The following is a 13,938-nucleotide window of genomic DNA, read 5'->3' on the forward strand; positions in this document are numbered from 1 at the left end:
TGACATGTGGATACCTAGTTTTCCCAGCACATTTGTAAAGACTATCTTTTCTCCTTGTGTGTTCTTGGCACACTTGTCAAGGATCAATTGATCTTATGTGCATGGGTGTTCTGGATTTAAATTAGACTCTCTGTTGATGTGTGTGGGTAAATTAAATTCCTGCCCTATCTTTTGACACGGTAAATATTTAAGTACCAAAGGAAGCCAGATAAAAGAACATGGCTTGGGGACTTAGAAATAGATTCATGACCTAAGGTAGTGAAATCAGTGAGAAGGTAGACCCAGCCATAGTGTTGGAAGAAAGTCAGGTGCCAACAGAATTCAGTGTCTGAATTTTGTCAGGGTGGGAGTTGGCAGCTGGTGTTGATAAATCTGTCAATAGTTGAGTGTGGCATATTGATAAGTAACAAGCTGACAGATTCCTGAAATGTAAAATCATGGGGGATGAAATACTAGACTATCAAAGCAGACAAACAGGCTTTTTAAAGGTAATAGTAGATAGCAAGGTTTAATTCTGGGTTGGAATTCAAGAGAAAGTATTTCATATATTTTTGGGAGGCTGGAAAAACAGGCCAGGTTCTAAGAATTTGTGCCTTTTGTCCAAGACAGGCTATAAAGGCAGAACTTCATAAACAGGGAAATACAGCAAAATAGGAATGCAAAGCCATACTTGGATTAATTACCTGACAAAATTACTTTATGCTAATGACAGTGATATGTTTCTTATGTTGATCAGGTCTAATTTCCTCTAGAAATTGAGATAATGTTTTGTGACAAGAAGGTGAAAAAATGGGAAAATTCTATAAAGGCCTCAAAATTTCCTCAGCTGCAAAATATATGTGATAATACTTCCCCAAATTACCTTACAGAGTTGTGATAATTTTTAATTTTTAACATGATCCACACATGTGGTTCACACTGGCTTATGATGAAGACTGATAGATGTTCATTGAAGTCTATTTTCCCCTTCTTTCTGAGATTATAAGCACACTGAGTTTCCCATCCACTCTGCAATTATTTTTATGACAATGGCTCTAGTGGAGAAGTGATATGTGCCATTTGTGGACTACACATTTAATAAACAGGTCTTCTTTCTCCAAAATCTCTTCCCTTTCTATTAGGTGCATGTGGATGTAACCAGACTCCAAAGGATTGTATAACAACATAGCCTACCTCATTGACTCAGTACCTGCAAGGAAGCTACCCACCAACCTTCATATCCACACCATACTGTGAGTATGTGAGCAAGAAATAAACATCTCCATTGCTTGATGCAATCCACATTTGGATTTGCTTGTTAAGTGGTTTCAGTGCAACTACTTAAATTGGGCCCTGGATTTTTCATACTCAACCTTTAATTAAATTTTCTATAATTGTATTCCTATTTTATTTTTCTTAAATATTATATCTTCTATCATCACTAGGCCAGCTTTCTTCTCACTAAATTATAGCCCTTTCTTACTCAATTTCACAATAAGCAGCTCAACCATATGCCATTGATCGTTGTCATATTTTATGTGATTTTATTTTATGTGATTTTATTTTTGTTGTCATAATTATTTATATAAATTTAAAAATAAAAATTTTAAATTTCTCAAGTCATATATTCATTGATTATAAATTTTTGATTCATGAGAGATATAGATGAAAAAATATCTATCAGTCCATATAAAAATATCTCAAGGAAGATAGATGTTAACATTAATAAAGGTATTGGTGATGTATTTCCAACTATAACTGTAATTTATTGTGTGTGGCTGGGACTTCCTTCTCCTAATGATAATTTAATATACTTTTACATAGTATGCCTTTCCTCTTACCCTTAAAACAGATACACAAATAAAAATAGGTATTTTTAATCAATTATTATGTGGGATTCTGATAATATTAATGGCATCTATTCAAAATATTGATTTATTTAGTTGTTTGTAGTGTCATTTAAAATTCCCCTTTGCCAAGTCTCAATTTAAAAAACTCTTGGGGTTCCTCGGTGGCTCAGTCAGTTAAGCTTCCAACTTCAGGTCAGGTCATGATCTCACAGTTCATGTGTTTGAGCCCTGCATCAGGCTCTGTGCTGACAGCTCAGAGCCTGGAGTCTGCTTCAGATTCTATGTCTCCCTCTCTCTCTGCCCTTCCCCCACTCATGCTCTGTGTCTCTTTCAAAAATAAATAAACATTGATAATTTTTTTAAAAAATAAAAAAAACTCTTAAAATCAGTATTCCATATGAAACATTAAGGTTCAATGATTCAACATGCAGAATGCTAATTCTCACCTACAAGTATTTTATGTCATAGACATCTTTTTCAGCTTCTCTCTATGAGGTTGGGAAAGCCTCCATTTAGAAAACGGTTCAACTTGGACACTACATGTCATAACCTGAGGATATGTTATAAAGAGCATATCTCTTCAGGACTCAGAACAATAAATATTTTATAGTATTGGGTAAAGACATGAGTTGTTAAATTCCTGCTCCATCTCTAATTAAATATCCATTTAAACATTGATATTTGAGACAGTTGTCCAATAGCCACTGTGATGATCAGTCTTTTAAGATCTCTATAATCACTCTGTTGTCAATATATATCATGAAATCTGTGTAATGTGACTATATCCTTTTAACTCCAAGGAAATATGCTTTCACAGAAATATGGTTTAATTGTATACCCACGAATGTTCATGACAAGTGACACAATAAATGACCACATAAACCCAATTTTTATTTTTTGTACTTGCTCCTGAGGATATTGCAAAACATCCTTTACAGAGAAATCAACGCCATAGATTCTCTTAACATTTGGGGGAAAAATATTTCCCCCTTAAAAATAATATACCTGGAAAATTCATATTTCTAGTTTTCCTTGGTTGCCAGTATCTTCAGGATATATTATTTTAAGATTACAAAAACATGACATATATTTAGAACTTTGATTCATTATTTTTCTTTGTATTGCCATTATTGTTTCAATTATCTTAATGGGATCTTGTCACTTCATATTATTTTGTTTCTATTTATTTTACATAGATTCAATTTTTACATATATTCAATTCAAATGAAAAATGTGATATTATTTATTAATTTGTTAATATTTTAGAAAATATTAACTAAAGGATTGTAATGCATATAAATATATTGATATATAATATATATTTATCTATTTCTATATATAAAATTTAAAACAATTATACATAATTGTTTTTAGCAGTAAGATTATAGTAGTTTTATTTTATTAAGTATTCATATAACATTACTACAAAATATTGTTAATATTTTTAATTCATTTCTACTGATCTAGTTACATTGCCTCATGTGAATGAAATAATTTTTATTTTAACAATATCCAGACCATTGAATATTTAGCCTTTTTTTCAATTTTGTGTTAGATGAAATATAGCAATGGGTTCCTCATCCATCATTTTTTGTGCTAGATTTTTTTCTTTGGATATATTACTATAGGTGAAACTATTGCACTAAAAGCTTTCCACCCTTTTGAAGTTCTTAAAACATAATGGCAAATTATTTATATTAAAAAATCAATTCATATTCCAAAGATGAATGTTTTAGAATTACTACCTCACCACATTTTCGACAACTTTATTATAACTTAAAAATATATCTACTTTGAGAGTTTATAAGTATTTTACTGATATTTTCAACAAATATTTTGTCAGTTACTAGTAACATTGTGCATGCTTTCAACTGTTGTTAGAAATCTTACACCTGTGTCTGTGAATCCTTAATGCATCCTTTTGTCATTTTCATTTGACTCATTATATTTTACTTACAAATATATTTATATATTAGGGAAATTGATTTTTATATTAATTATTAATATTTCCAAGCCTTTGATTTGTATATAAATGTTTATAGTATTTCCAGCGCAACTATGTTTGCATATTTAAATATATTAATTTCATTTACATTATTGTCTGTTCAAAAGTTTCCTCTGCCTTCAAGCCCTTATTGGATACCCCAGTTTACAATTACTTCTCAATATTTGATTGAACTCATAATGAACATTATACTTCATTTCTATCAGCTTTTTAAATTTTTGTATTTTATACATGTTATTTACATATTTTATTTAATATATTTATACCTTGATTTTATAACTAAAGTTCTAATTTTCTTCAGAATATAGATTCTTCATCACTATTCTTTTTTATTATATTTTAGCCCTCTCACAGTGACTAATGCATGACTTTGCACATGAAGTTACTTGGTAAGAGCATCTTTTTCATTATTTCATATATAGTAGGTAAAAATAGACATTTTATACACAAACTTTCTTTTAAAAATGCTCATTCATTTTAATGCAATTCTATATGACATATCTAATTCATATTTTTCTGAATTCATATCTAATTCATGTCTTTTTTGTATGAATATATATATAATTATATTTTATTTTTAATCAATTAGAAATTATATGCTTTAAGAATTCTTTAGTATTGGGGCAACCTGGGTGGCTCAGTCAGTTAAGCGTCTGACTTTGGCTCAGGTCATGATATCCCGGTTTATGGGTTCGAGCCCCTTGTCGGGCTCTGTGCTGACAGCTCAGAGCCTGGAGCCTGCTTTGGATTCTGTGTCTCCCTCTCTCTCTGTTCCTCCCCCACTCATGCTCTGTCTCTCTCTCTCTCTCAAAAATAAATAAACATTAAAAAAAAAAGAGTTCTTTAGTATTATATTTAAACTTGTGTTACAATTACCTAGACAGTTATTGGAGCACTAAAGAAGAGTGATCTTTGCAAAAATAGATAAAATCTTAAACTTTATCCCAAATAAGATGAAATAAGTATTAATAATAAAATTGGAGCTTAAAATTTAAATATTTTAGGGCATTTTATGAATCTGTGCAGTTTAGAAAACTATGTTGCTTTATACTGAATAAAAATTTGAAACTTTCAAGGTTTAGTAGCTAAACCTTGAGGGTAGCAACATATGCGGTCTATGCTTACTGTGCAATAGTATTACTTTTTTTTTCTTTATAAGATCTCTCTCTCTCCCTCCAGCATATTTTTTGATTGAGATATCTCTTTCCTTGAAAGGGAATATACTTCACTGCTAAAGAAAATGTAGCTCTTCCCAACTAGCTTCCCTGATACCAAGTGAAGAAATTAGCTATTAAAATTAAATAACATATTTGAAAGAAAAATTAAGACTGTCAACAGAAGTAGATTGCTTTTACAAAGCTGCTTCAGTCCTGAAAAATATTATTAGATAAGACCCTAATGACTTTGACTGGTGTTCTTCTTGATTAAGTTTGAAGTGAACCCACTTAATCTTAATGTTTAATGATCTTTTACTTGTTCCTTTCATTCTTGTAAAAAGTAGTAGTTATAGGAGTAGACATTTACAATTACCCAAAAGAAAAAAAAAGACATTAACTGATAAAGTTGTTTGTAGAAATAGAACTCCTATCCTTAATATTTGAGGTTTATTCTAGGATATAAATCATGTTTTCAGTTACCAAAAAGAAACCATTCTACTACTATGAGATTGAGAAGAGTCTTCCAAAGCTGTATATTTTTTTCCTCTAGCACTTAGGTGCGAATTATTTTAAGGATTGGCTCATGCCGTTATGGTGGCTGGCAAGTTCTAAATCTGCTATACAGATCAGCTAGGTAAGTTGATGCTCTGGTCTTGAAGCCAAAGGCAGTGTGGAAGCAGAATTCCTTACTCTCCTGGGGACTCTAGTCTTTTCTTTTAAAGCCTTCAACTGAGGGAGCCTGCCTGTGTGGCTCAGTCGGTTAATTGTCTGACTTCAGTTCAGGTCATGATCTCACAGCTTGTGAGTTCAAGCTATGTGTCCGGCTGTGTGCTTGACAGCTCAGAGACTTGGAGCCTGCTTCAGATTCTGTGTCTCCCTCTCCTCTGCCCCAACCCTTCCAAATAAATATTAAAAAAAATAAATAAATAAAGCCTTCAACTGATTGGATGAGGCACACCCACATTATTGAAGGTAAGAAGTCTACTTATTTGAATGTTAACCACATTTTAAAAAACACTTTTGCCATAACATCTACACTGGTGTTTGATTAAAGAATTGGGAACTGTAGCCCAGCCAAGTTGAGACATAAAATTAACCATTACAATGACTTATTTTAAGCCAATTTAGTTAGCATTTCTAATACTTTCAAAAGCGTGTTAACAGAGAGAAATTGAAGAAAAAAGCAAGAGTAAAAATTGATGAACAAATACGAGACAAAAAAAGGAGTTGACTAGTGATTTGCACTCTGTCACAATATCCCCTGTATTATATTTCAGTGAATTTCATAACACTGTAGATTTCTTCTTCAAGTTAATGTGCAACTGTAGAAATTCCCATACACTCAAGCATTAGAAAGAAAATTCCTTTGTCTCATATTCTTATGTGTAGTTCTGTGAATTTAGGAGGGAGCTGGTTCAGTTCATCCTGAATTTTAGCTCTCATTTTAAAACTTCTAACAAATTTTATATGGCTTAAGTAGAAGGTAGACAAAGGCAAGAATGATCATGTTAGGATTTACTTCACTAGATCCTTGATCCATACACTTCTTTTTTCATATTTAACTTTAAACATTTGTATATTCTATGGGAGAACAATAGTGCTTCCTCAGTTTCTGAGGAAATTCCCATAGCAGAGGTTGATGCCTCAAAATGAATGAAATCTAGCCTATAATGAAATATCTGGCCCATGTCTCCTTTTGAAACTCTGACCTTAGAACAATGCAGGAGAAAAATAAGGTTCTATCTTGCAGCTATGAATATTCATTATTGCCAACCATATCTTTCCTACATATACAGTCATATTTTGCTTAGAAAGCTGAGTTTTGTGTATAATCTATATGATTCAAGAAATAGTTTCTGAATGTATTAACGTATTTATTTGCTCCTGATTTCCCAATTACTAAATCAATTTATTTTTATTTATCCCTACTATAAATTTCTCCCTTTTCCACCAAAAACTTATAGGACAAATGTTAAGGTCACTTTTTAAAAGACATGATATATTTGGAGTACCTGGATGGCTCAGTCAGTTAAGCAACCAACTCTTGGTTTCAACTCAGGTCATGATCTCACGGTTCCTGAGCTCGAGCCCCACATCCGGCTCTGTCCAGACAGTGTGGAGCCTGCTTGGGATTCTCTCTCTCTTCCTCTCTCTGCCCCTCCCCCACTGATGCTGTCTCTGTCTCTCTCAAAAATAAATATATACATACAGTTTTTCTTTAAATTTCATAAACCCATAAATCTAAGGATTTAAATGGAATGTTATAAAGAATATCACATATAGTCTTCTTTTCAAATATTTCTCTCATGAATCCTTGTTCCAGAATGTAACTATTTCTGAACAAAAAACAGAGCATTTCCACAAGCAAGCAGCAAAAAGTTGGATTTCCTGTGAAAATTTCCTATGCTATTCACAAAAACTTATGAATTATACTTCTACAATTATATTATTAGAAGCTACTACAGCTTACATTTGCCCTGTCTTCAAAAAATAGAGTCACAAATTAAGTTTCTTATTTGAATGGGAGCTCAAGGGTTCTTTCATCAACCAGGGACTTCTGAAGGCAGAGGGATAAAGGTTTCCTATAATGCATCACACATATAAAAGATCTCATGCAGGTTTGACATAATAGGTCAAAGTAAAAATATGCCACTTTCTTTCTGTGGGTGGATTTTATGTTAAGGTAACTTTATTGTTCCTGGAAAGACTTTAATTAAGAAATCTTAATAACCTTCTTAACTCCTTTTGAAAGTAATATGATATTGGCATAGCAGAGAAAATCATAGCCCAATTATCATCACTTAGCACTTCCTGAGCTAAATGTTTTACAGACAAGGAAGGTTCTTGTTTGTAAGGGAGGTCCTTACCCAATATGCAAATTCTAAGCTGTAAATTTCCCACAAGGGTTGACTACTTAGTCTTTTAATGTACAGCTACTCACCATCTATCACAGTTATTCTTAGTTATTTAATATAGCCAATCTTTTTTTTTTTTTTGCAGTTGAAGTAACTGGAAGTTAAATAATTTGTTCTGAATGAAAGGTCAACTTGACAAAGATCTCAAATTAGATTTTGGTGTGCCTACGGTATCATTAGGATATATTTTTATTTTCAAAGTCTTTTTTGTATTTACTCAAGTGTGAGGCATACTATAAAATTTTAGACTTTCAATGCAATCTAAGCCAGCAACTGAGTAATATTGAGATAAAACAATTCATAGTACATATATCTCTGATTACAAAAAATAAATTTTCAGTTTGGATTTTTAGGTGATCTGATCCCTTCATTATGTGAGGGAACAAACATATGCATTCAGCACAGTAGTGTTTAAGTAGTCAGGTCAGTTTCATAGTAGGCAGAATAAAAAGGAGATTCCAAGTTCACGTGTACATCCCACGCACCTCAGAAATCTAGGCGCCAGCACTACAAATAGTACAAGAACAAAATGCCCAGGAACCGACATTACCCTTGTGTAGGTTCCTACTGGAAATGTATCTCAGAGGACCTCAGACTCTCCAGTGAACTTAGAGTAGCCACTCAGTGGGAGGAAAGGGGGGAAACAGAGACAAGCCACACAGTTTATTCTACTGTCCCTATACTCTCAGCATCAGCAGCGATCTCCACTCGGTGCTGTGGAAACATCTTAAAAACTTTGCATCAACAGCGGCATGCATTATTGTTCTTGTTATTATTATTATTTTTGTATCTATTAAACAGCTTATAATCAGACCTTGAGAGAAATCAACATAAACTACAATTTTAATAGAAATGTGCTAGAGGCGCCTGGTGACTCAGTCCCTTAAGTGTCTAACTTCCGCTCAGGTCAAGATCTCGTGGTTTGTGAGTTCCAACCCAGGATGGGGCTCTGTGCTGACTGCTCAGAACCTGGAGCCTGCTTCAGATTCTGTCTCCCTGTCTGTCCCTCCCCCCACTCCCATTCCATGTCTCTCTCTTTCTAAAAAATAAATAAAACATTGGAAAAAAAAAAAGAGAAAGAGATGTGCTCAAAAATAAAATCGGTTGACCACACACATGAAAACAGAGTAAAAGTCCAGACTAAAATAACGCAAGACTCTTTTCATCTCCGTTCATTGCCACTTAAAATGTACTGAGATAATTAAAATCAACAGTACAAAGTATGATTTCAGAGTTGACAATGAACAAAGGCAAACCACTGATGTGGGAAAAAAATGCAAAACCTTTATCTAGGATTCAGAGGAACAAGGCTATGGATTTTAAAGTAGGAGACAGATGATAATAGAAAAGATAATAACTTAGATGTGTTTAAAACTGGCCAGAGAAGGTGGAGTAAACTATTCATGGAATGAATTAAAGGAAACCCATAGCTCTATACACAGCGACACAATTTTGAAATTAAAATTCTATAGAAATTATCCTACAAGCACACATATTGAAAAAGATAATTAAGATAATCACTTTCTTATTTTCCATCTGTAGAATAAATATCAGAAGAAAATGATGCAACTTTTATATAGAGAAAACATTTCTGAAACAAGAAATTTATTTACACATAAGTTTCCATTTGTAAAGCAGGAGGGGTGCCTGGGTGGCTCAGTCAGTTAAGTGTGAGACTCTTGATTTAGGCTCAGGTCATGATCCAGGGTTGTGGATTCTAGCCCTGTGTCTGGCTCTGCACTGAGTGTGGAGCCTGCGTAAGATTTTCTCTCTCTCCTGTGCTCTCTAAAAAAAAAGTAAGAAAAAGAAGTCCTCAAATATTTTAGTGGTCAGAAACTACAAAAAAGAAATATCTTTCACAACAATATTAATCAACGGTGTTCCTCACATAACAGTAAGATAAACCAAAATAAGAAATCCAAGGAGAATATTTTTATTATCCAGGAACTAAGAAAGAGAATTAAAATTTGCTAAATAAAAAATTATGTAAGTAATTATAGGTTTAAAAATTATTTTATTGGTAGAAGAGATACATATTTTTAAATAATAATTTTATAAAATGAACTTCTAAATTTTTAAGTTAGTTCTTCCATTAACCTTTACATATAATTATATGCAGACATTAATTAATGAGTTTGAATAAATGTATAAACCCCCAGTCCGAGCATTGTACAGAAGTTTTTATCACATTAGAAATTACTCTCATGCATTTCCAGGAAATTCTCACCCCTTGGCAATTAAATTTCTAATTTCTACCATAATAGATTAGTTTTGACTGATTTTGAGCTCCATATAGATAGATAGAATCATATACTAGGTACTCTTTTTATTTCTGTGAGATTTATTCACCCTATAGCATGTTTTCTCTTTATTGCTTACAATAACAAAATAATTCGCCTGAGTCTCTGGCTGATGGACAATCTGTTTTTTCTCTCTTTTTCTGGTTATGATTAAAGATTGTACTACACCCTCACCAAATTCTGATTATGCAGGTTTTGTTTTGCTTTTAAAAATTTAGCCTTTCTAGTGACAGTGAACTTATACCTAGTTGAAGTTTTAATTTGCTTTTAGTAACTATTCATGTTGAGTAACTTTTTATATGCTTATTGGGCATTATATATCTTCTTTGAGTGTCTCTTTATATGTCTTAAACAATTCTTATTAAGTTTTTGATGTTTTTACACTGACTTATAGAAAATAAATCCTTCTTAAAAATATATATATATTGTAACTATGTTCTTGTTAAAAAATATATATTTGCAACTATGTTCCTTGGCTTACATTTCATTTTCTTGATAGTGTCTTTGTGAAAGTAGTCTTCAATTTTGATGAAGTACAATCAACCTATTATTTTCATTATTTTGTCCTAACCAGCAAATTTTTTCTTATAATATGGTCATGAAAATATTATCAGATATTTTCTTTTAGAAGCTTCTTGTTTTAGCTTTTACAAATTTTTTTTTAAATAGGCTCTATGCTCAATGTGGGTCTTGAGCTCATGACCCTGAGATCAAGAGTCGCATGCTCTACTGACTGAGCCAGCCAGGCACCCATTTTAACTTTCATAGTCAAGTCTCCAGTTAACCATCAAGGTTATTAATTTCTTTTCATATATTTATTCATTATTAATGACAATATTATTGAAAAGACTGTACTTTCCACCTTTGTCTCACCCTGGTACATTTCCTGAAAATCATTAGGCCATGCATGTATAGGTCTATTTAAGACTATCTGTTTGGGGGGCGCCTGGGTGGCGCAGTCAGTTAAGCGTCGGACTTCAGCCAGGTCACGATCTCGCAGTCCGGGAGTTCGAGCCCCGCGTCAGGCTCTGGGCTGATGGCTCAGAGCCTGGAGCCTGCTTCGGATTCTGTGTCTCCCTCCCTCTCTCTCTGCCCCTCCCCCGTTCATGCTCTGTCTCTCTCTGTCCCAAAAATAAATAAACGTTGAAAAAAAAATTAAAAAAAAAGACTGTTTGGGGGGCAACTGGGTAGCTCAGTGGGTTAAGCCTCCGACTCTTGATTTCAGCTCTGGTCATGATCTCATGGTTAGTGAGTTCTTGTCCACGTAGGACTCTGCACTAACAACATGGAGCCTGCTTGGGATTCTCTCTCTGCCCCTCCTCTGTGCATGCGCACATATTCTCTCTCTAAAAATACATAAATAAACTTTAAAAAAATAGGCTACCTGTTTGGGTCTATTCACTCTTTGTCAGTGCTTATATCAACTTATGTCAACACACCCTTTTGATTACTATAGATTTATAGAAAACCTTGGAATCAAGCAAGGTCACATGAGTGCTATACCTGCATTTGTTATATTTCCACCCAAAGCTCATTGGGAATTTGATTGTGATTATCTTGAATCTATAGACGAATTTGTGTAGAACTGACATATTAACAGTGTTGTTATCCCAATTCATAAAATGTTCTATATTGTTTTTTCATTCTTTAATGTACCTTGACAATATTTTGTAGTTTATTTGTGTAGATGTAGACACACAAAAGACTAAACATATTTCATGGTTCTTGTTAAATTTATTCCTTTATATTTTTATTTTTGAAGTTCTTGCAAATGATATTCTAACATTTTATTTTTTGATTATCTGATTGTTTTAGAATGTAAAAATGCAGTTGACCCTTAATAATAAAATCACTTTTGAATTTATATATTTTTTGTAATTTCATCAGGATCTTCTAAGGATAGAATCACGTCATTTGTGAAAACGGAGTATTTTAATTTTATTTCCCAACTGTTTTGCTTTTTAACCCCTTTCTCTTGCCTTTATTGAACTGGCCATACTGATCCCGGACAATGTTGAATATAAGCAGTGAAAGTGAATATTCCAGTCTTGTTCTCAATTTTAAGAATATATCCATCATCATTTGTGTTATTAACTGTAGTTTTGGCAAATCCATTTTTCAGATTGATGAACTTCCTTTTTATTATATTTATTTTTATTATTGCTGAAATTAATTTTTCATAATAAATGTTTTCTGGATTTTGTTAAAGGCTTTCTTCTATATCTGGTGATATGATCATTTTTTCCCTCTTTTACCTATGTGTGAGTTGCATTGATTAATTTTTGAATGTTAAACTAAATGTCCATACTTTGAATAAAACCCATTTGATTATTATATGCTATGAATGAAACCCAGTTTCTGGTTTATCCCTGAACTCTCAGCCTTTTCTCCCTAAGGTACAAAATGTAACTCTATCTGATAATGATTTTGGAATGGAAACTAGTTAAGAGTTGCTCAGCTACATTCCCCAAATAAGTTGTATCAATAATAAAGATGACATTTTGGCCCATCAGTATTTACTCTTTATTTCTCAGGTTTTTTATCTCATAGAAGAGGAAGAAATGTTGTATTCATTGAATCCCCTAAATATTCCCATGGAACGCTATTTTTATCAGAATTCAGTAGGACCAAAAAGGAAATTCTAGCCAAATTAAGCAGATAGAATTGGGCTTTGTAGTACTGATCCTGATGAATTGGATATGAATACAGATTTAATCTGGCAGCAAAAGAAAATAGGGTCCTCTAAGAGGTCCTATATTTAATTTGTATAGCAATAGAAATTTCATCTGATTATTCACTGATTGGTTTTCATTTAAAAGATGGAAAATAAAATAAAAGTGTCTCTGGCTTATAAAATGGACACAATTTTGTAATTGGCACCATGTTACTTGCGTAAAATTAAGCAAACGTACATTGCAGTTATTTTGGAAATTTTGCATATACCTGAGACAAACTGTGGGCCTTTACTTTTGTTTCACATCTGTTTTTAAAAGCACGTATGGACAATTGTTTTATCTATTTCAGTTTCATTTTAATTGTAGCACAATGAGGCTAACCACATTCTTTTTTTTTTTTAAGTTTATTTATTCTGAGAGAAACAGAGATAGCATGAGTGGGGGAGGGACAGACAGAGAGGGAGAGAGAGCGAATCTGAAGTGGGCTCCATGCTGCCAGTGCAGAGTCCAACATGGGGCTCAAACTCATGAAATTATTTTACCACATGCTATTTATAACTAAGGATCACATGATACTTAATTATAAATAGCAGCTGGTGTCACATTTGGTATGGAGGGTATTAACTGGGTTTTTTAACCGATTGACCCTAATTTTCCACACACAACTTCTTAGCAACCATATTCTACTAAGCTTCATGTAGATTTGTCTTGTGTGTGTGTGTGTGTGTGCAGCCTATCCTTCAGTCAGGAAGTCTTAGAGGACTCCCATGTAGACCTCAGAGGCTATTTTCTGCACAGCTCTCTCTTCATCACCCTGCCACATGGGTTCTAGTTGCTTTGGCTGACTTGGATATTGATATGTGCTGTCCTCAGCTTAGCTCGACCCCCTTGTTCTGCTTGAAGAGCACCTTGCTGTACGAAGTCAGGAAATTGTGTCCAGGCAAACACCTAAGGTGATGACGGGACTCCTTTGCCATCACTTCTCTCAGTGATCATGATCTTTCACAGCCTGTGATTCAAAGCCTGATTGTTGCTGTTTCCAGTGGGCAGGGTAGTG

General features: G+C 33.3%; 1 protein-coding gene across 8 annotated transcripts in view; it reads left to right on the top strand.

The window, feature by feature from the left end:
- Positions 1–13,938, top strand: part of LOC109499872 (high mobility group protein B1-like) — an 807,961-nt gene that overhangs the window by 645,615 nt on the left and 148,408 nt on the right. For 7 of the 8 annotated variants that reach the window (XR_006598226.1, XR_006598225.1, XR_006598229.1 and 4 more), the window contains 2 exons: positions 1,122–1,232; positions 4,178–4,223. The gene's annotated coding sequence lies outside the window, so the exon portion shown is untranslated. Of the gene's footprint in view, positions 1–1,121; positions 1,233–4,177; positions 4,224–5,541; positions 5,811–13,938 lie in introns of those variants that run through there. The other variant, XR_006598224.1, reaches the window with a different exon arrangement.

Source organism: Felis catus, chromosome B2, assembly GCF_018350175.1.
Source record: "Felis catus isolate Fca126 chromosome B2, F.catus_Fca126_mat1.0, whole genome shotgun sequence".
In the NCBI taxonomy this organism is placed as follows: Eukaryota; Metazoa; Chordata; class Mammalia; order Carnivora; family Felidae; genus Felis; species Felis catus.